This window comes from Amia ocellicauda, unplaced genomic scaffold (assembly GCF_036373705.1).
Source record: "Amia ocellicauda isolate fAmiCal2 unplaced genomic scaffold, fAmiCal2.hap1 HAP1_SCAFFOLD_113, whole genome shotgun sequence".
In the NCBI taxonomy this organism is placed as follows: domain Eukaryota; kingdom Metazoa; phylum Chordata; class Actinopteri; order Amiiformes; family Amiidae; genus Amia; species Amia ocellicauda.
Genome location: NW_027102678.1, coordinates 34,243 through 57,076, shown reverse-complemented (window position 1 = coordinate 57,076; position 22,834 = coordinate 34,243). Strand labels below are relative to the sequence as shown.

General features: G+C 42.5%; 5 non-coding genes and 8 pseudogenes across 5 annotated transcripts; 3 read left to right on the top strand and 10 right to left on the bottom strand.

Annotated features, from left to right (window-relative positions):
• The first annotated feature begins 5,937 nt into the window (after positions 1–5,937).
• Positions 5,938–6,026, top strand: trnas-gga (transfer RNA serine (anticodon GGA)). The gene is given in 2 exon segments: positions 5,938–5,974; positions 5,991–6,026. It is a non-coding gene; the product is annotated as a tRNA-Ser (tRNA).
• A 3,552-nt stretch (positions 6,027–9,578) lies between these two features.
• trnay-gua (transfer RNA tyrosine (anticodon GUA)) lies at positions 9,579–9,667 on the top strand. Its single transcript is given in 2 exon segments — positions 9,579–9,615; positions 9,632–9,667. It is a non-coding gene; the product is annotated as a tRNA-Tyr (tRNA).
• A 219-nt stretch (positions 9,668–9,886) lies between these two features.
• trnak-uuu (transfer RNA lysine (anticodon UUU)) lies at positions 9,887–9,959 on the top strand. The gene has a single exon. It is a non-coding gene; the product is annotated as a tRNA-Lys (tRNA).
• Positions 9,960–11,381: 1,422 nt separating this feature from the next.
• On the bottom strand, positions 11,382–11,488 carry LOC136721287 (U6 spliceosomal RNA). Its single transcript, XR_010805877.1, has one exon. It is a non-coding gene; the product is annotated as a U6 spliceosomal RNA (small nuclear RNA).
• A 979-nt stretch (positions 11,489–12,467) lies between these two features.
• Positions 12,468–12,586, bottom strand: LOC136721278 (uncharacterized; annotated as a pseudogene).
• Positions 12,587–12,795: 209 nt separating this feature from the next.
• On the bottom strand, positions 12,796–12,914 carry LOC136721292 (uncharacterized; annotated as a pseudogene).
• A 218-nt stretch (positions 12,915–13,132) lies between these two features.
• On the bottom strand, positions 13,133–13,251 carry LOC136721272 (uncharacterized; annotated as a pseudogene).
• Positions 13,252–13,466: 215 nt separating this feature from the next.
• Positions 13,467–13,585, bottom strand: LOC136721280 (uncharacterized; annotated as a pseudogene).
• Positions 13,586–13,802: 217 nt separating this feature from the next.
• LOC136721274 (uncharacterized) lies at positions 13,803–13,921 on the bottom strand (annotated as a pseudogene).
• Positions 13,922–14,129: 208 nt separating this feature from the next.
• LOC136721295 (uncharacterized) lies at positions 14,130–14,248 on the bottom strand (annotated as a pseudogene).
• Positions 14,249–14,457: 209 nt separating this feature from the next.
• LOC136721283 (uncharacterized) lies at positions 14,458–14,576 on the bottom strand (annotated as a pseudogene).
• A 216-nt stretch (positions 14,577–14,792) lies between these two features.
• Positions 14,793–14,911, bottom strand: LOC136721276 (uncharacterized; annotated as a pseudogene).
• A 7,546-nt stretch (positions 14,912–22,457) lies between these two features.
• Positions 22,458–22,572, bottom strand: LOC136721286 (U5 spliceosomal RNA). Its single transcript, XR_010805876.1, has one exon. It is a non-coding gene; the product is annotated as a U5 spliceosomal RNA (small nuclear RNA).
• Between the last annotated feature and the right edge of the window lie 262 nt (positions 22,573–22,834).

Here is a 22,834-nt window from a genome sequence, read left to right as displayed (position 1 = left end):
CAGGTGACAATGAAATATGCAGTTGCGTCTAGGCAAGGTGTCTAGTCCTCTTTGCTTCTTTCGGCAAATATCCAGCCTGGGCAAGTCAAGCCAGGAACTCTGAGAGATGTTTTTGCCGTTGACGACGTGTCACTTTAGAACAGCACAACATGCATCTCTACTTGATTTGGCACAATCTGTGAGGGTTGGGCCAACACAACGTGTCCACACATTTGCAGGCGTCTTGAAATACTTGGAATGACCTGTGGCCCCATGCCATGCAGAAGTCCACAGCTATGCGTGTCAGCATGCTCTGCTCCTCATCCCCAATGTGCTACTTGTAAGAACTGTATAAAAAGCGACAGAGAACGTGATCAGCAAAGAAACACAATTCTCCTGAGAACGACAATCATCGTGCCGATCGTAATCTCAGTGCATACCTGGATGCCCAACAAGCCAAGCCAGTGGTTCCCAAGCGTTGTAATGCCACGGCACACTTTGCTGAGACCAAAAACCTTCGCGGCGCACCAACATGAAAAAAAAAAAAAAGGATTTACTAGGTATTGTCTCACCTGAATGGCAACAGGCTGCTAAAGCTATTATCACACGCACATTGCATGTTAAAGTATGTCAGTAAGGGAGTAATTAAAAGGGCAAATGTGTGAAGTGCAAGGAGTGGCCCTTAGTGGTTAAGTAAAAAAGTACACAGACAAACTAAATAATCCCTTGATACATATCATTTATTTAGTGCAGACAGACCAAGACCAGCCACAATAAACTATTCGCAGTAAATATAAATTCACAGCAAAATAGGTTCAGTTCACAATATCCTATAACAAGCTGCACAAAGGCAGCGCTAGCAGTGGAAAGAACGAAGAACTGCAGGAGAAACGCCGGGGCTATTTAGAGCCCGATTATTCAACACAGAGGGGGAAAACCAAGGCCAAATGAGACTTAGAGGAACAGGAGACATCCAACAACAGTATAAAGATAAAAAGGAATTCACCACATGTCCCTTTAATCAATTGCCTTGCAGTTCCACTGTGTAGCATTATGTTGGGTGTATTTTGATAAGAGCATTTGGGCTCTGAGCTGAAGCACTGATCTAAAGAAGACCTCTCCACCCCCAAAGTTATCAGATTTCCTTTGCTCATCAGCTTGGAACTGGTTTGCATCAAAGTGACAGTTTTGGGGAGGATGGCACCGAGAAGAGGCCAAATAGGTTGAATCCTGCTATGAGATGTCTGGAGAAAGGGGCCTGTAGGTGATAAAAACTCTTTGAAGTGGACGAGAGCCGAAATCCCGACATAGAGCTACGAACCCGGGCCAACCGGCATTTCCAAAAGATGGCATGGATTGACATCAGTCATAAATCAAGCCCCCCTCCATTAGGACACTGGGGGCTGAAACCGAAATCCAATCTCAAGAACTCAAGAACCAATCACCTATTGATCTGACAGACTATAAGGAACAGTGCACAGTCTCTCTCTCTCTCTCTCTCTCTCTTTCTCTCTCTCTCTCTTTCTCTCTCACCTGAACCAGTAACTCGCTGCCACAGTTCAACCAGTAGCTCTGTTGCCCGAACCGGAACCAGAAACCAACCAAGTCTTTGCCGGCAACAGAAGAGTTAAACTGGGAGAAGGAGATTGAGCCGTACGAAGAATTCTTTTAAAGGACTTTATTAAATAAAGAACTTTACAGACTGCGCATGCCCGCCTGTGCCCACCTGATCAGTGGAGTTTTACAGCTGGACAATTGAGTAAGTCGAATGTATATGAAAGTGTTCAGTCATTTAAATAGCTATTTGAGTCTTAAGAAACTTGACCCTTGGAACGAACAGGGCCCTGCTTTCCTCAAAGACTTTGTCTTCAAGTAACTACGGTGGAACCCTGCTTACAAAGAAGATTTTGTGCACAACCTTGGAGCCTTCAAACCAGTGGAAAATCTGTTTGGAAAAGACTCTAATTTCGCGAAACCCCAACTTCCAGCTGCATCGACTGAGTGGAAGTTCTTGGACAAAGCCGAACCGCACTGCCTTGTTCCAAACCACACGGACCATGTGCCGTGTGCTGTGATCTGAGCCCGAAGACAGAGAGGCCTCTCTGCGACGAAGTTCAGATAAGTTTAACAGTTTGGAGTTCATGATTCATGACATTTGAGAAATCAATTAGAAATGTTATTCTGTGATTCATAACTCTAGAATGTGTAATATCATTTAGTTTTCTTAAATATAAATGTGTGTTGCATTAAACTGTTTTGTTGATAATTTTAGAAATAAAATCTGTCAACCCCGAGAAATATCTTCTCATTCCTGTTTAACTGTTTAGTCTGAAATTGACACAAGTCAATAGACGTTAGATAATTGGTGTCCCTGCCTATCCATGATCATTGAATAATAATCAGTTAAGGGAAATTGTGGTAACAAGTAACGATAGGATCTTTCTCGGCACCTAAACGTAAATGAGACTGATATATATATAACGAGAAGTTACCTGACATAAATACTAACCTGCGTAGTTATTTAATGTCTGACTAACAATACTAACGAGAGACTCACCTTCGTCTTACTAACCGGTATTGTAGTTAATGTGTTTATAACCTTTTTTGTTTAACGATTTGTGTGTTAGAGCATCAGACTTTTAATCTGAGGGTCCAGGGTTCGAGTCCCTGTTCGGGCGCCTTGTTGACCGAGGGCCATGATGGTGAAAAGCCTGGATGGCCTTCCAGGTGACAATGAAATATGCAGTTGCGTCTAGGCAAGGTGTCTAGTCCTCTTTGCTTCTTTCGGCAAATATCCAGCCTGGGCAAGTGTTGTCTTCCAGAGGCAAGTCAAGCCAGGAACTCTGAGAGATGTTTTTGCTGTTGACGACGTGTCACTTTAGAACAGCACAACATGCATCTCTACTTGACTTGGCACAATCTGTGAGGGTTGGGCCAACACAACGTGTCCACACATTTGCAGGCGTCTTGAAATACTTGGAATGACCTGTGGCCCCATGCCATGCAGAAGTCCACAGCTATGCGTGTCAGCATGCTCTGCTCTTCATCCCCAATGTGCCACTTGTAAGAACTGTGTAAAAAGCGACAGAGAACGTGATCAGCAAAGAAACACAATTCTCCTGAGAACGACAATCATCGTGCCGATCGTAATCTCAGTGCATACCTGGATGCCCAACAAGCCAAGCCAGTGGTTCCCAAGCGTTGTAATGCCACGGCACACTTTGCTGAGACCAAAAACCTTCGCGGCGCACCAACATGAAAAAAAAAAAAGGATTTACTAGGTATTGTCTCACCTGAATGGCAACAGGCTGCTAAAACTATTATCACACGCACATTGCATGTTAAAGTATGTCAGTAAGGGAGTAATTAAAAGGGCAAATGTGTGAAGTGCAAGGAGTGGACCTTAGTGGTTAGGTAAAAAAGTACACAGACAAACTAAATAATCCCTTGATACAAATCATTTATTTAGTGCAGACAGACCAAGACCAGCCACAATAAACTATTCGCAGTAAATATAAATTCACAGCAAAATAGGTTCAGTTCACAATATCCTATAACAAGCTGCACAAAGGCAGCGCTAGCAGTGGAAAGAACGAAGAACTGCAGGAGAAACGCCGGGGCTATTTAGAGCCCGATTATTCAACACAGAGGGGGAAAACCAAGGCCAAATGAGACTTAGAGGAACAGGAGACATCCAACAACAGTATAAAGATAAAAAGGAATTCACCACATGTCCCTTTAATCAATTGCCTTGCAGTTCCACTGTGTAGCGTTATGTTGGGTTTATTTTGATAAGAGCATTCGGGCTCTGAGCTGAAGCACTGATCTAAAGAAGACCTCTCCACCCCCAAAGTTATCAGATTTCCTTTGCTCATCAGCTTGGAACTGGTTTGCATCAAAGTGACAGTTTTGGGGAGGATGGCACCGAGAAGAGGCCAAATAGGTTGAATCCTGCTATGAGATGTCTGGAGAAAGGGGCCTGTAGGTGATAAAAACTCTTTGAAGTGGACGAGAGCCGAAAACCCGACATAGAGCTACGAACCCGGGCCAACCGGCATTTCCAAAAGATGGCATGGATTGACATCAGTCATAAATCAAGCCCCCCTCCATTAGGACACTGGGGGCTGAAACCGAAATCCAATCTCAAGAACTCAAGAACCAATCACCTATTGATCTGACAGACTATAAGGAACAGTGCACAGTCTCTCTCTCTCTCTCTCTCTCTCTCTCTCTCTCTCTCTCTCTCTCTCTCTCTCGCTCTATTTCTCTCTCACCTGAACCAGTAACTCGCTGCCACAGCTCAACCTGTAGCTCTGTTGCCCGAACCGGAACCAGAAACCAACCAAGTCTTTGCCGGCAACAGAAGAGTTAAACTGGGAGAAGGAGATTGAGCCGTACGAAGAATTCTATTAAAGGACTTTATTAAATAAAGAACTTTACAGACTGCGCATGCCCGCCTGTGCCCACCTGATCAGTGGAGTTTTACAGCTGGACAATTGAGTAAGTCGAATGTATATGAAAGTGTTCAGTCATTTAAATAGCTATTTGAGTCTTAAGAAACTTGACCCTTGGAACGAACAGGGCTCTGCTTTCCTCAAAGACTTTGTCTTCAAGTAACTACGGTGGAACCCTGCTTACAAAGAAGATTTTGTGCACAACCTTGGAGCCTTCAAACCAGTGGAAAATCTGTTTGGAAAAGACTCTAATTTCGCGAAACCCCAATTTCCAGGTGCATCGACTGAGTGGAAGTTCTTGGACAAAGCCGAACCGCACTGCCTTTGTTCCAAACCACACGGACCATGTGCCGTGTGCTGTGATCTGAGCCCGAAGACAGAGAGGCCTCTCTGCGACGAAGTTCAGATAAGTTTAACAGTTTGGAGTTCATGATTCATGACATTTGAGAAATCAATTAGAAATGTTATTCTGTGATTCAAAACTCTAGAATGTGTAATATCATTTCGTTTTCTTAAATATAAATGTGTGTTGCATTAAACTGTTTTGTTGATAATTTTAGAAATAAAATCTGTCAACCCCGAGAAATATCTTCTCATTCCTGTTTAACTGTTTAGTCTGAAATTGACACAAGTCAATAGACGTTAGATTATTGGTGGCCCTGCCTATCCTTGATCATTGAATAATAATCAGTTAAGGGAAATTGTGGTAACAAGTAACGATAGGATCTTTCTCGGCACCTAAACGTAAATGAGACAGATATATATATAACGAGAAGTTACCTGACATAAATACTAACCTGCGTAGTTATTTAATGTCTGACTAACAATACTAACGAGAGACTCACCTTCGTCTTACTAACCGGTATTGTAGTTAATGTGTTTATAACCTTTTTTGTTTAACGATTTGTGTGTAATCATATGCGATCCCATGGTCTTTGATTTGGTCACGGAAGTGATTTGTCTTTGATTTGTTGATCTAGAGTTGAATTTTGATTAGCTTTTCCCTTTTGTATAATTAGTGTAGTGCTACATTTAGTCTTTGTTTTTGAATAAATTTAACAATTTATATCTTTGGAATTGGTGTCTGTGTCCAATTATTACAGAAATTGAGTTCTACAAGATTCCAGGATTCGTGATAAGGTGATACTATAAATTCACTTCTTAAATTGAAATTTTTAAGTGTACCTTACGATACAACTGATAGCACTGCAACTCAGTGTAGGTGTGCGTTCAGTCCGGCAAACACAACATTTCAGTTATGAAACGCTTTCTACAGGTGATGTATAAATGTAATATTTTCACACATTTGAATAAGTTTGATTTGATACAAGATTTATGAAGTTGACCAAACAAAATGACATAATATTTTTCAGGGGATAAAAATCTCACGACACAATTGGGTAGTCCTCACGGCACACGGGTTGAAAACCACTGAGCCAAGCCACGGTGCTTCTTGGCTTTGCACGGCCACTGAGACTGCCAGGGGAAGACGGTGAGAAGCTTCCCTTTGATAGCTCAGCTGGTGGAGCGGAGGACTGGAGGTTTCAGGCTGCGGGCATCCTTAGGTCGCTGGTTCAATTCCGGCTCGAAGGAAGGCGTGATTATGGTTTGACATCGGTTTTGGACGAGCTCCCAAATGTCAAGCCATTGGAATTGCATGAGCACAAGGAGAAAACACCGGAAATTTGGATTTGCTGTGGAGAACTCGCATTGCCCAAACATCTCATATGCATGTGACCCTTTTCACCCTGAGCCCAGTTTTCTAAACCGGCCAGAAAGCGGTCTGGAACAATCATGAAGCCAACACATTGTGAAGCACTTCACTGAACCTCGGGTAGCTCAGCCAGGAGGGCATCAGACTTTCAATCTGAGGGTCCAGGGTTTGAGTCCCTGTTCGGGCGCCTTGTTGACTGAGGGCCATGATGGTGAAAAGCCTGGATGGCCTTCCAGGTGACAATGAAATATGCAGTTGCGTCTAGGCGAGGTGTCTAGTCCTCTTTGCTTCTTTCGGCAAATATCCAGCCTGGGCAAGTGTTGTCTTCCAGAGGCAAGTCAAGCCAGGAACTCTGAGAGATGTTTTTGCCGTTGACGACGTGTCACTTTAGAACAGCACAACATGCATCTCTACTTGACTTGGCACAATCTGTGAGGGTTGGGCCAACACAACGTGTCCACACATTTGCAGGCGTCTTGAAATACTTGGAATGACCTGTGGCCCCATGCCATGCAGAAGTCCACAGCTATGCGTGTCAGCATGCTCTGCTCCTCATCCCCAATGTGCCACTTGTAAGAACTGTGTAAAAAGCGACAGAGAACGTGATCAGCAAAGAAACACAATTCTCCTGAGAACGACAATCATCGTGCCGATCGTAATCTCAGTGCATACCTGGATGCCCAACAAGCCAAGCCAGTGGTTCCCAAGCGTTGTAATGCCACGGCACACTTTGCTGAGACCAAAAACCTTCGCGGCGCACCAACATGAAAAAAAAAAAAAAGGATTTACTAGGTATTGTCTCACCTGAATGGCAACAGGCTGCTAAAACTATTATCACACGCACATTGCATGTTAAAGTATGTCAGTAAGGGAGTAATTAAAAGGGCAAATGTGTGAAGTGCAAGGAGTGGCCCTTAGTGGTTAAGTAAAAAAGTACACAGACAAACTAAATAATCCCTTGATACAAATCATTTATTTAGTGCAGACAGACCAAGACCAGCCACAATAAACTATTCGCAGTAAATATAAATTCACAGCAAAATAGGTTCAGTTCACAATATCCTATAACAAGCTGCACAAAGGCAGCGCTAGCAGTGGAAAGAACGAAGAACTGCAGGAGAAACGCCGGGGCTATTTAGAGCCCGATTATTCAACACAGAGGGGGAAAACCAAGGCCAAATGAGACTTAGAGGAACAGGAGACATCCAACAACAGTATAAAGATAAAAAGGAATTCACCACATGTCCCTTTAATCAATTGCCTTGCAGTTCCACTGTGTAGCGTTATGTTGGGTGTATTTTGATAAGAGCATTCGGGCTCTGAGCTGAAGCACTGATCTAAAGAAGACCTCTCCACCCCCAAAGTTATCAGATTTCCTTTGCTCATCAGCTTGGAACTGGTTTGCATCAAAGTGACAGTTTTGGGGAGGATGGCACCGAGAAGAGGCCAAATAGGTTGAATCCTGCTATGAGATGTCTGGAGAAAGGGGCCTGTAGGTGATAAAAACTCTTTGAAGTGGACGAGAGCCGAAATCCCGACATAGAGCTACGAACCCGGGCCAACCGGCATGTCCAAAAGATGGCATGGATTGACATCAGTCATAAATCAAGCCCCCCTCCATTAGGACACTGGGGGCTGAAACCGAAATCCAATCTCAAGAACTCAAGAACCAATCACCTATTGATCTGACAGACTATAAGGAACAGTGCACAGTCTCTCTCTCTCTCTCTCTCTCTTTCTCTCTCACCTGAACCAGTAACTCATTGCCACAGCTCAACCTGTAGCTCTGTTGCCCGAACCGGAACCAGAAACCAACCAAGTCTTTGCCGGCAACAGAAGAGTTAAACTGGGAGAAGGAGATTGAGCCGTACGAAGAATTCTATTAAAGGACTTTATTAAATAAAGAACTTTACAGACTGCGCATGCCCGCCTGTGCCCACCTGATCAGTGGAGTTTTACAGCTGGACAATTGAGTAAGTCGAATGTATATGAAAGTGTTCAGTCATTTAAATAGCTATTTGAGTCTTAAGAAACTTGACCCTTGGAACGAACAGGGCCCTGCTTTCCTCAAAGACTTTGTCTTCAAGTAACTACGGTGGAACCCTGCTTACAAAGAAGATTTTGTGCACAACCTTGGAGCCTTCAAACCAGTGGAAAATCTGTTTGGAAAAGACTCTAATTTCACGAAACCCCAATTTCCAGGTGCATCGACTGAGTGGAAGTTCTCGGACAAAGCCGAACCGCACTGCCTTTGTTCCAAACCACACGGACCATGTGCCGTGTGCTGTGATCTGAGCCCGAAGACAGAGAGGCCTCTCTGCGACGAAGTTCAGATAAGTTTAACAGTTTGGAGTTCATGATTCATGACATTTGAGAAATCAATTAGAAATGTTATTCTGTGATTCAAAACTCTAGAATGTGTAATATCATTTAGTTTTCTTAAATATAAATGTGTGTTGCATTAAACTGTTTTGTTGATAATTTTAGAAATAAAATCTGTCAACCCCGAGAAATATCTTCTCATTACTGTTTAACTGTTTAGTCTGAAATTGACACAAGTCAATAGACGTTAGATTATTGGTGGCCCTGCCTATCCTTGATCATTGAATAATAATCAGTTAAGGGAAATTGTGGTAACAAGTAATGATAGGATCTTTCTCGGCACCTAAACGTAAATGAGACTGATATATATATAACGAGAAGTTACCTGACATAAATACTAACCTGCGTAGTTATTTAATGTCTGACTAACAATACTAACGAGAGACTCACCTTCGTCTTACTAACCGGTATTGTAGTTAATGTGTTTATAACCTTTTTTGTTTAACGATTTGTGTGTTATCATATGCGATCCCATGGTCTTTGATTTGGTCACGGAAGTGATTTGTCTTTGATTTGTTGATCTAGAGTTGAATTTTAATTAGCTTTTCCCTTTTGTATAATTAGTGTAGTGCTACATTTAGTCTTTGGTTTTGAATAAATTTAACAATTTATATCTTTGGAATTGGTGTCTGTGTCCAATTATTACAGAAATTGAGTTCTACAAGATTCCAGGATTCGTGATAAGGTGATACTATAAATTCACTTCTTAAATTGAAATTTATAAGTGTACCTTACGATACAACTGATAGCACTGCAACTCAGTGTAGGTGTGCGTTCAGTCCGGCAAACACAACATTTCAGTTATGAAACGCTTTCTACAGGTGATGTATAAATGTAATATTTTCACACATTTGAATAAGTTTGATTTGATACAAGATTTATGAAGTTGACCAAACAAAATGACATAATATTTTTCAGGGGATAAAAATCTCACGACACAATTGGGTAGTCCTCACGGCACACGGGTTGAAAACCACTGAGCCAAGCCACGGTGCTTCTTGGCTTTGCACGGCCACTGAGACTGCCAGGGGAAGACGGTGAGAAGCTTCCCTTCGATAGCTCAGTTGGTATAGCGGAGGACTGTAGGTTTCAGGCAGCGGGCATCCTTAGGTCGCTGGTTCAATTCCGGCTCGAAGGAAGGCGTGATTATGGTTTGACATCGGTTTTGGACGAGCTCCCAAATGTCAAGCCATTGGAATTGCATGAGGACAAGGAGAAAACACCGGAAATTTGGATTTGCTGTGGAGAACTCGCATTGCCCAAACATCTCATATGCATGTGACCCTTTTCACCCTGAGCCCAGTTTTCTAAACCGGCCAGAAAGCGGTCTGGAACAATCATGAAGCACTTCACTGAAGCCCGGGTAGCTCAGCCGGTAGAGCATCAGACTTTTAATCTGAGGGTCCAGGGTTCGAGTCTCTGTTCGGGCGCCTTGTTGACCGAGGGCCATGATGGTGAAAAGCCTGGATGGCCTTACAGGTGACAATGAAATATGCAGTTGCGTCTAGGCAAGGTGTCTAGTCCTCTTTGCTTCTTTCGGCAAATATCCAGCCTGGGCAAGTGTTGTCTTCCAGAGGCAAGTCAAGCCAGGAACTCTGAGAGGTGTTTTTGCCGTTGACGACGTGTCACTTTAGAACAGCACAACATGCATCTCTACTTGACTTGGCACAATCTGTGAGGGTTGGGCCAACACAACGTGTCCACACATTTGCAGTCGTCTTGAAATACTTGGAATGACCTGTGGCCCCATGCCATGCAGAAGTCCACAGCTATGCGTGTCAGCATGCTCTGCTCCTCATCCCCAATGTGCCACTTGTAAGAACTGTGTAAAAAGCGACAGAGAACGTGATCAGCAAAGAAACACAATTCTCCTGAGAACGACAATCATCGTGCCGATCGTAATCTCAGTGCATACCTGGATGCCCAACAAGCCAAGCCAGTGGTTCCCAAGCGTTGTAATGCCACGGCACACTTTGCTGAGACCAAAAACCTTCGCGGCGCACCAACATGAAAAAATAAATAAAAGGATTTACTAGTTATTGTCTCACCTGAATGGCAACAGGCTGCTAAAACTATTATCACACGCACATTGCATGTTAATGTATGTCAGTAAGGGAGTAATTAAAAGGGCAAATGTGTGAAGTGCAAGGAGTGGCCTTTAGTGGTTAGGTAAAAAAGTACACAGACAAACTAAATAATCCCTTGATACAAATCATTTATTTAGTGCAGACAGACCAAGACCAGCCACAATAAACTATTCGCAGTAAATATAAATTCACAGCAAAATAGGTTCAGTTCAAAATATCCTATAACAAGCTGTATGTAACGAAGTGGTTAAACGTTACAAAGGGCATTACAATTGTTGAAAAACAATAGCACATGGATCAAACATGCTATCCCCGCCATTTTATTCGATTTGATTAGACGTTTCGCGACCGAAATGTTTTGTGTGCGGACTGAACGCACACCTGAGCCGAGCACGATCACAATACATATTCACAATTAATCTAAGCAGTATCATATTGTAACCGTTTCGGTCTGTTATCAACCCTTCCGGATCCAAAACCAGGAGTCAGACACCCTTTTCGGTGGACACGCTGTTGACTTCTCACAAGCACCATCCGCCTTCACAGAGGCAGCGCTAGCAGTGGAAAGAACAAAAACGGAGGGAAAATTCGCTTGCGCCGAACGGGGTCGAGAGATCCGCTGTGACGCAGGAGTGCGAGAGGACTCGACACCACCGAGCACGGGCGCGAGAGGGAGAGATACCCACGGTGTGAGAAACCGCCCGCGACGCAAGCACCAGATGCCCGCAAGGACAATGGGAACCGGCGCGCTACCGAGAAACTGACCAAGATATGGAACGCTTCACGAATTTGCGTGTCATCCTTGCACAGGGGCCATGCAAATCTTCTCTGTATCGTTCCAGTTTTATTATACGTATTGCCGTCGCGAACACAAGGGCTGGGTTAGAGAGCACCCGCCTTTGTACCCAGGTGGGCCGGGGGAGCGAGGCGACTCGCTGTTTGGGGCCGGGAAGCCTGTCCCACTCCCTGCTCGTTGGCGGTGAGGCCGGGGGCCTTCCCTGGAGAGACTCTAGCGCCTCTCTTTCACCAAACGTCCGTACCACCATGGCAGACAGGGACACTTCACCCCATCCCCATGCCGGGCAGAGGCATGCTGGGGGAATGTGCAAATCCGGAGAGGTAATCAATCAACCGTAATCCCAAGTGTCATTGGAAAACGGAGCAGAAATCCACTACAATCCCCGATACGCCGAAGTAGTGGGCAGAGATGCTTCCCCCCTGCCAGCCGCCAGGCGGAGCGGCCGGGGCTGCGCTGGTGAGGTGAGGTGTATCGTATCGTATCGTATCGTATCTTGATGTTCCCTTACAGCCCCCCTCCCCTGAGCCATTAACGATGACTCCATACCTGGTCTGCAATGATTAGCTCACAATGTGGGCTGCAGGACGTGCGTGACCTGTAGATTTCTCCACTGCACCTGTGTAACGTCTTGAACACGTCATTGGTACTAAGCCTTGGTGGGTAATTTGATTCTGAATTGCACCATTATAAAAATCTCTTGTGCCTTGGCAAGTCGCACAGGAAGAGGGCGTCTGCTAAGAAAGAAGTAGTGAGAAATGACAATCGGTCGCCTGCCCCGTTTAGCTTCCGAGATCTGACGAGATCGGGCGCGTTCAGGATGGTGTGGCCAAAAGCAGAGAGGCCTGGCTGCATGATGTCGCTTAAAGGCTGGTGGGTATTGACGGAACTTCCAGCAAAAAAAAAAAAAAAAAAAAAAAAAATGGAGGGAACAATATCAGTGCAGCAAAGGGTGTTGTAAGTAGCGGGGTACGTGTAAAATTCTTCAATTATATCTCCTCCAGACAGAAAGAGAGTATTAAGAGCTACGATGAAGTTACCCAAGTGACGTAAAAAGCTTGCAGCACCTGGTATTTCCAGGAGGTCTCCCATCCAAGTACTGACCAGGCCCTGACCCGTTTAAGTTCCGAGATCTGACGAGACGGGGTGCGTCCAGGACGGTGTAGCCGCAAGCCGAGAGGCCTGGCTGCATGATGTCTCTTTAAGGCAGACGGGTGTTGACGGAACTTCCAGCAAATAAAAAAAGAAAAATGGAGGGAAAAATATCAGTTCAGCAAAGGGTGTTGAAAGTAGCCGGGTACGTGTACATTTCTTCAATTATATCTCCTCCAGACAGAAAGAGAGAATTAAGAGCTACAATGAAGTTACCCAGGAGACATAAAAAGCTTGCAGCACCTGGTATTTCCAGGAGGTCACCCATCCAAGTACTGACCAGGCCCTGCCCCGTTTAGCTTCCGAGATCTGACAAGATCGGTAGCGTTCAGGACGGTGAGGCCGCAAGCCGAGACGCCTGGCTGCATGATGTCTCTTAAAGGCTGGCGGGTATTGACGGAACTTCCAGCAAAAAAAAAAAAAAAAAAAAGAAAAATGGATGGAAAAATATCAGTGCAGCAAAGGGTGTTGAAAGAAGCCGGGTACGTGTACAATTCTTCAATTATATCTCCTCCAGACAGAAAGAGAGAATTAAGAGCTACAATGAAGTTACCCAGGAGACGTAAAAAGCTTGCAGTACCTGGTATTTCCAGGAGGTCTCCCATGCAAGTACTGATCAGGCCCTGCCCCGTTTAGCTTCCGAGATCTGATGAGATCGGGCGTGTTCAGGACGGTGAGGCCGCAAGCCAAGAGGCCAGGCTGCATGATGTCTCTTAATGGCTGGCGGGTATTGACGTAACTTCCAGCAAAAAAAAAAAAAAAATGAAAAATGGAGGGAAAAATATCAGTGCAGCAAAGGGTGTTGACAGTAGCCGGGTACGTGTACAATTCTTCAATTATATCTCCTCCTGACAGAAAGAGAGAATTAAGAACTACGATGAAGTAACCCAGGAGACGTAAAAAGTTTGCAGTACCTGGTATTTCCAGGAGGTCACCCATCCAAATACTGACCAGGCCCTGCCACGATTTGCTTCCAAGATCTCACAAGATTGGGCGCGTTCAGGACAGTGTGGCCGCAAGCAAAGAGGCCTGGCTGCATGATGTCTCTTAAAGGCTGGCGGGTATTGACGGAACTTCCAGCAAAAAAAAATAAAAATAAAGAAAAATGGAGGGAAAAATATCAGTGCAGCAAAGGCTGTTGATAGTAGCCGGGTACGTGTACAATTCCTAAATTATAACACCTCCAGACAGAAAGAGAGTATTAAGAGCTACGATGAAGTTTCCCAGGAGACGTAAAAAGCTGGCAGCACCTGGTATTTCCAGGAGATCACCCATCAAAGTACTGACCAGGCCCTGCCCCGTTTAGCTTCCGAGATCTGTCGAGATCGGGCGCGTTCAGGACGGTGTGGACGCAAGCCAAGAGGGCTGGCTGCATGATATCTCTTAAAGGCTGGCGGGTATTGACGGAACTTCCAGCAAAAAAAAAAAGAAAAATAGAGGGAAAAATACCAGTGCAGCAAAGGGTGTTGAAAGTAGCCGGGTACGTGTACAATTCTTCAATTATATCTTCTCCAGACAGAAAGAGAGTATTAAGAGCTACGATGAAGTTTCCCAGGAGACGTAAAAGCTTGCAGCACCAGGTATTTCCAGGAGGTCTCACATTCAAGTACTGACCAGGTCCTGCCCCGTTTAGCTTCCGAGATCTGACGAGATCGGTCGCGTTCAGGATGGTGTGGCCGCAAGCCAAGATGCCTGGCTGCATGATGTCTCTTAAAGGCTGGCGGGTATTGACGGAACTTCCAGCAAAAAAAAAAAGAAAAATAGAGGGAAAAATACCAGTGCAGCAAAGGGTGTTGAAAGTAGCCGGGTACGTGTACAATTCTTCAATTATATCTTCTCCAGACAGAAAGAGAGTATTAAGAGCTACGATGAAGTTCCCCAGGAGACGTAAAAAGCTGGCAGCACCTGGTATTTCCTGGAGATCTCCCATCCAAGTACTGACCAGGTCCTGCCCCGTTTAGTTTCCGAGATCTGACGAGATCGGGCGCGTTCAGGACTGTGTGTCCGCAAGCCGAGAGGCCTGGTTGCATGATGTCTCTTAAAGGCTGGCGGATATTGACGGAACTTCCAGAAAAAAGAAAAAAGAAAAAGAATAATGGAGGAAAAAATATCAGTGCAGCAAAGGGTGTTGAAAGTAGCCGGGTACGTGTACATTTCATCAATTATATCTCCTCCAGACAGAAAGAGAGTATTAAGATCTACGATGAAGTTACCCAGGAGACGTAAAAAGCTTGCAGTACCTGGTATTTCCAGGAGGTCTCCCATCCAAGTACTGATCAGGCGCTGCTCCATTTAGCTTCCGAGATCTGATGAAATCGGGCGCGTTCAGAACGGTGTGGCCGCAAGCCAAGAGGCCTGGCTGCATGATGTCTCTTAAAGGCTGGAGGGTATTGACAGAACTTCCAGCAAAAAAAAAAAAAAAAAAGAAAAATACACATACCACGTGGGCAATTCTAGAGCGTCCCCTAGAGTACAAACAGTGTATCGTGCCTACAAAAGTTTTCTTGTTACTAACCTTTGGAATCTGGATTTCTGGACAAAGCTCTCCAATAACTATTACAGAACTTAGTTCTTTTCAGTCTAAGATTCCTCTCACGGGGCACCAATTATGTAGCGTAAGGTACACTTATAAATTTCAATTATAGAAGTGTATTTATAGTATCACCTTATCACGAATCCTGGAATCTTGTAGAACTCAATTTCTGTAATAATTTGACGCAGACACCATTTCCAAAGATATAAATTGTCAAATTTATTCAAAACAAAGACTAAATGTAGCACTACACTAATTATACAAAAGGGAAAAACTAATTAAAATTCAACTCTAGATCAACAAATCAAAGACAAATCACTTCCGTGACCAAATCAAAGACCATGGGATCGCATATGATAACACACAAATCGTTAAACAAAAAAGGTTATAAACACATTGACTACAATACCGGTTAGTAAGACGAAGGTGAGTCTCTCGTTAGTATTATTAGTCACACATTAAATAACTACGCAGGTTAGTATTTATGTCAGGTAACTTCTCATTATATATATATATATATATATATATATATATATATATATATATATATATATATATCAGTCTCATTTACGTTTAGGTGCCAAGAAAGATCCTATCATTACTTGTTACCACAATTTCCCTTAACTGATTATTATTCAATGATTAAGGATAGGCAGGGCCACCACTAATCTAATGTCTATTAACTTGTGTCAATTTCAGAATAAACAGTAAAACAGGAATGAGAAGATATTTCTCGGCGTTGACAGATTTTATTTCTAAAATTATCAACAAAACAGTTTAATGCAACACACATTTATATTTAAGAAAACTAAATGATATTACACATTCTAGAGTTATGAATCACAGATTAACATTTCTAATTGATTTCTCAAATGTCATGTATCATGAACTCCAAACTGTTAAACTTATGTGAACTTCGTCGCAGATAGGCCTCTCTGGCTTCCGGCTCAGATAACAGCACACGGCACGAGTTCCGTGTGGTTGGAACAAAGGCAGTCCGGTTCGGCTTTGTCCAAGAACTTCCACTCAGTCGATGCACCTGGAAGTTGGGGTTTCGCGAAAGTAGAGTCGTTTCCAAACAGATTTTCCACTGGTTTGAAGGCTCCAAGGTTGTGCACAAAATCTTCTTTGTAAGCTGGGGTTCCACCGTAGTTACTTGAAGATGAAGTCTTTGAGGAAAGCAGGGCCCTGTTTGTTCCAAGGGTCAAGTTTCTTAAGACTCAAATAGCTATTTAAATGACTGACACTTTCGTATTCAGTCGACTTAGTCAATTGTCCAGCTGTAAAACTCCACTGATCAGGTGGGCACAGGCGGGCAGTGCAGTCTGTAAAGTTCTTTATTTAATAAAGTCCTTTAAAAGAATTCTTCGTACGGCTCAATCTCCTTCTCCCAGTTTAACTCTTCTGTTGCCGGCAAAGACTTGGTTGGTTTCTGGTTCCGGTTCTGGCAACAGAGCTACAGGTTATGCTGTGGCAGCGAGTTACTGGTTCAGGTGAGAGAGAGAGAGAAAGAAAGGCCGTGTTTGTCCTTTATAGTCTGTCAGATCAATAGGTGATTGGTTCCTGAGTTCTTGAGATTGGATTTCGGTTTCAGCCCCCAGTGTCCTATTGGAGGGGGGCTTGATTTATGACTGATGTCAATCCATGCCATCTTTTGGAAATGCCGGTTGGCCTGGGTTCGTAGCTCTATGTCGGGATTTCAGCTCTCATCCACTTCAAAGAGTTTTTATCACCAACAGGCCCCTTTCTCCAGACATCTCATAGCAGAATAACAAACTATTTGGCCTCTTCTCGGTGCCATCCTCCCCAAAACTGTCACTTTGATGCAAACCAGTTCCAAGCTGATGAGCTAAGGAAATCTGATAACTTTGGGGGGGAGAGGTCTTCTTTAGATCCGTGCTTCAGCTCAGAGCCCAAATACTCTTATCCAAATACACCCAACATAACGCTACACACCACATCCCAAAGATGCTCTATTGGGTTGAGATCTGGTGACTGTGGTTGCCAGTTTAGTACAGTGAACTCATTGTCATGTTCAAGAAACCAATTTGAAATGATTCGACCTTTGTGACATGGTGCATTATCCTGCTGGAAGTAGCCATCAGAGGACGGGTACATGGTGGTCATAAAGGGATGGACATGGTCAGAAACAATGGGCCGTGGCATTTAAACGATGCCCGATTGGCACTAAGGGGCCTAAAGTGTGCCAAGAAAACATCCCCCACACCATTACACCACCACCACCAGCCTGCACAGTGGTAACAAGGCATGATGGATCCATGTTCTCATTCTGTATACACCAAATTCTGACTCTGAAATCGAGACTCATCAGACGTATGTATGTATGTATGCATGTCCAATTGCTTTGACAATACAAATGCACTGAATTGAGAGAGAGAGAGAGAGAGAGGTAGTCCAGACCGCTGCAAAATTCCTGCTGAAGTGATCTGGATCACCACACAATGGCCCAAGGACCACTGCAAACTTGGATTTCAATGTATTTGTGTAATGTGTGTTGCAATAGCACCTACCATGTTCCTTTGTGGTGATCTGGTTAATTCTGATCTGGGAAAACCACAATCCTGCAGGTTTAATAAGTCTCTCTACACATCAGTCCCTGAGTACCTTCAACCAATGGTCATTTTGACCAATTAAGCCCAAGATTTGAGTCAATTAAGTTGTCAAGGACTACCCAGTGAAGACGTGAACTCACGACTAGGTCACACTGTGAGCTCACCAGAGCAGACATTACACTGAGCTCACTGTGAGCTCACTTAGTGCTTTTCCAGCGACATGGTGATGGTGCTGGAGCCGGAGCCGCTGCCCTTACTCGGTGGCTAACCCACCTCTATGTTACAAATGTTCCCTAAACACTTATTTTGCAAGATCAATAAAAATCCTTTAGGAAATTTAAACTTTTACTGACACACATAGTTAATAGCAATGTATTATAACTTTACCAAAAATAATAATCTGTATATCTTTAATTGTTTAGACATTATTAAGATATAATGCATCTTTCACATAGGGAACATTTGTAACATGTTAGGAAAAACAAACAAATTATTTGAAAATATTCATAATTACAGCATACAATTTGTCAGGCTTCATAAGAATGGTATTTATAACATACTCTGTAAAAATCAAGCAAATAGCATTTGTGGTTCACAAGAAAATATATATATATATATATATAATCAAAGCTATCAGACTATAGCAGCCGTTGTATGAAGACACATACGATTATACAGCATTATTTGGCAGCTTCGCAAGACCTAATTTTAAACGTTGTTGGTAAGTTAGATAATTAGTGGGGACCCTCTATTTGCAGTTCTTCCCCTCCATAATTGCTAAAATAAAGTTTTACTGACATTTTATTGACCCTACCACTGCATAGGGCATATCTGTAACATGAACGCTACTGAATGGCACATACATTGAAAACTACAGAGAACTGAGACAAATCCACTTTACACTTCATAAATAATCTTAAAACGTTTCCAACCAAGGCAACACCCACTTGAAATACATTAATTCTCATTTTTGGTAAACAAAAAGAGAGATTGTTACATATGTTCCCTATGATGCATCTACAGAGAGAGAGAGACAGACAGACACTAACACTCTCTCTCTCTCTCTCTCTCAGCTGGGAGTGTGTGGGAGGGGTCTGCAGTGAGCGGGAGTGCTGCTGAGAGCTCTGTCCTTTGGCTGCGTTTTTTTGTTGCTTTACTTTTTTCAGTTTGTTTATTTTGTCTTCTGTTTTCAGTGCTTTTCTTATTGTGGGGGAACAGGGGAGGGGAGGGGGGAGTTCCGGTAGTTCTTCCCGGGTCGGGGGGTCGGACCCCCTGAATGCGTCTTTGATAAGAAAAACTGACCCGACGCCATGGAGTCAAGATCGCTCCGGTGCAGTTCTGCCCCCTAGAGCAGTGTGTGTTAGCGGTTGGGGAGGTAGCAGGGTGTGAAAATATCAAGTCTGCTGCCATTGTTATCTTCTTAAAAACCACTGATCTGCTCAATCAGCTAGTGGCTAATGGCACAGTGTTAGACGACACTTTCACCCCGGTGTTGCCGCTCGCTGCTCCTGCCCGGAAGGTAACGCTGTCTAACGTCCCTCTGTTCATCCGCACCGGCTCGGGCAGCTGATGTCCGGCATTAAGAGGGTCCCGCTGGGCTGCAAAGCCCCGCAACTGAAACACGTCGTGTCCTTCCGAAGGCAGCTGTATATGATCCTCAATAACATCAATGAGGATCTTAATGTCTCCGAAGTTGGATCTCTCTTTCTGCCACCACCACGAAGATTGCTCTTTAGTAATGTTGGAAAGTCAAAGACAGCAACCGTCAGGGTTCTTGCATATGACGTATTCGTGCTGCACCTCTCTGCAAGGATCCAGGACAGTTTGTCAATGTAAACTCCAGTGCCTGGGAATATTTCCACCTAAAAGACAATGGTAAATAAAAAACAAGTTTATCCCCAAACTATTCTTATATTATGTTAAGTGGAATACTCAGACATTATCAGTGAGGCTGTGATTTTGTTACAGAAATGTGTTATTAAAGACCACAGTATGTCTCAATTCTAAGTTTATTAATTTACAGACATAATAAAGTCAGTGAATCTGTGACACCCATAATTCAATTACATTCTTATTATCAACTATAACTATGAATATACCTGATAATGTAGCATCATTAGATTGTTTACAACCAATATTTGTTTTCAATATATATATTTTTACCTTGTCTTTGTAATATTGTAGACCAAGAGTGTTACACCTGTTTTGGTGATTCTTTGTCAGATTCAGAACAATTTGCTGTGGGGCTGTCAGAACCACTTGATGGTGACACACTTTTGTCTTCATTGCTGATAAATGTGGCTTTTGTTACAATTTTTTTCAGATTGTCCAAAATTGATTGATAATCATTTCTAGTAATATATTTAATACAAAGTGAAAACAAAACCATCAATGCCTGCAATTATACTTGAGAGACTTGCTCTATGTTATTGGCAAACTGACCTTTTTGTGGGTCATTAACATTAGCTACGAAAAAAATAAAAAAGATAAAATACAACAATTACCAGGTCTAATGTAATGCATATAGTCATTAATGTAGGATTATGAAGTTATGTTGAAAAACTTTATTTAATAATCAGTATTATTAAACTATTAGACAGTGCACATTACGAGTCTGTATTGTGGTTCTAGATTACTTCAGTATGATCAACTATAATACATTACTCTGGAATCTAAATTACTTAAGAATAACATTTATCAAGGTAAGGAATTATTTGCTATAAATAAAAAAACTTACCATCAACCATACGGTTTCGAAGACATTGGTTTTCATTTTTAAGTCTTGTGTTTTCCTTATCGAGCTGCTTAACTTTTTGCTGTAGCTCAACTTCACTGGACTCTTTAAATGTCTGTAGAATGTGATGGGATCTAATTCTTGAAGCTCCATCGGTTTTCTTTCTTATTTTGTGCTGTATTCAGAGAGAAAAAGAGTTTAAAATGAATATATATATATATATATATATATATATATATATATATATATATATATATATATATATGAAAATGATTAAAAAAAAACAATCCTGCAATACATTTATTTAATATTTGCAGTAATTATCTCACCGGTAACTGTGGTTCATCAAGGTCACTATCATCTGAAATTTGAAGTTTTTTGTTTGTTTTAGGTACTCTCTTCATTTTAGGAGAGGGCATTTTTGTTAGGTCATTAAGTTTTCTTCTTAGTTCACCTTCTTTTCCTAAAATAAAAATAAAATAAATAAAACCCTGCATTATGTCCACAGATATTTGGGGATTATATTTATTTGTCATAAAAATACTGTGCTTTGACCATACAAATTAAGATGAACAGCCAACACTGAATCAAAACTGAAGTTAAATTATATCTGGTTTAATTTATTTTGTGATTTGGGGGATTTTATTGTAAAGCACAACACACAATAAATCGTTCTTACAAATGCCAGTCAAGTATGACGAGTTTTTAGTGCCCTCACCACCACCTACCATGTTATAAGAGTATGTTAGAAGTACAACACATTAATAACTTAAACATTCATTTCAAATATACTGTGATTGTATATATCAAATAGCATGTAAAGACTTTAATGTTTTTTTTTTTTAAATAAACATTTTTACCAGTCATAATGATCTGCGCTTCATGGACAGGCCATCCACCTTTTGGAGGTTTGTTCATGTCTCTCCACTCTGCTCTGAAGTTTCGAGTCGTCTCTTCGTCATCATCAGCAATGCTGAATAAATCAAAATTGCGAAAGCAAGCAGTGGGAATCACGCTGTAAGAGTCTTTGTCGACCCCGCTTTCCCACTTCACCAACGCGTGCATCACCGCCATACTACCTTCACCTTCTCATCCGTTTTTTCTGCGCGTTTTTCCCCCGACAAGTCACGGCACAAAAAACAGTCCCGCTCTGCATTCTGGTACTTGGCGTTCTTAATAACACCAACAGGGTGTAATCGCATAGACCACTCGAGTATAAAGTACTACATATCCCATCAGTTACAGTTTTTTTTCATCTTCTGAAACTGCAATTTAGCACTTTCAACTGTTTCTTAGTGATTCCTAGAATTACTAACCGGTATTGTAGTCAATGTGTTTATAACCTTTTTTGTTTAACGATTTGTGTGTTATCCTATGTGATCCCATGGTCTTTGATTTGGTCACGGAAGTGATTTGTCTTTGATTTGTTGATTAGAGTTGAATTTTAATTAGTTTTTCCCTTTTGTATAATTAGTGTAGTGCTACATTTAGTCTTTGTTTTTAAATAAATTTGACAATTTATATCTTTGGAATTGGTGTCTGCGTCCAATTATTACAGAAATTGAGTTCTAAAAGACTCCAGGATTCGTGATAAGGTGATACTATGAATTCACTTCTTTAATTGAAATTTATAAGTGTACCTTACGCTACATATATATATATATGTATGTATGTATGTCCAATTGCTTTGACAATACAAATGAATTGAATTGAGAGAGAGACAGACAGACAGACAGACTGACAAACAGAAAAACAGACAGACACAGATACACACACACACACACACACACACAGAGCCAGCCAGCCAGCCAGCTCAGCGATGACATCACGAGCCTCTCTCAGCTGACTGCTATGACATCACAGAGCATGTACATTCCGTTGCTTGCCGTCTGTCAACCACTCAGTCACTGCCAGCCAGACTGGCTGGCTGGCTGGATGGGGGGGCTGCTTGCTGCTGCTGCGTACCTTAGCAAGCTTATTTGCTTGACCGGCCTTCCTCCTCCGCCCACATGCCCACCTATGCCCGATCTGCTGTTCACCTGGATCACAGCTCCGCCCCAACAAGGCAGAGCCTCCCAAAAATGGTACAAACTCACCCACGATCCCCTCCACGGAAAGCTTTAGCAAAAGGCAAAAGCGTTATACGTAATGAAGAGGAACCCGAGTCCAAGACGCATCCGACCAGCCATACATATTTGTGTGTATTAAAGATCACATTTTCTTACATTTAGTTTTTCTGTACTTTATTACATCTTATTGTGATTTATAAATGTATTGTTTCTTTTCCATATGTATGTATGTATGTATGTGTGTGTGTGTGTGTCTGTCTCTGTGTGAAAGTTAGTGTGTGTGTCTGTACGTGTGTGTGCCTGTCTCTGTGTGAAAGTGAGTGTGTGTGTGTGTATGTCTCTCTGTGAAAGTGTGTGTGTG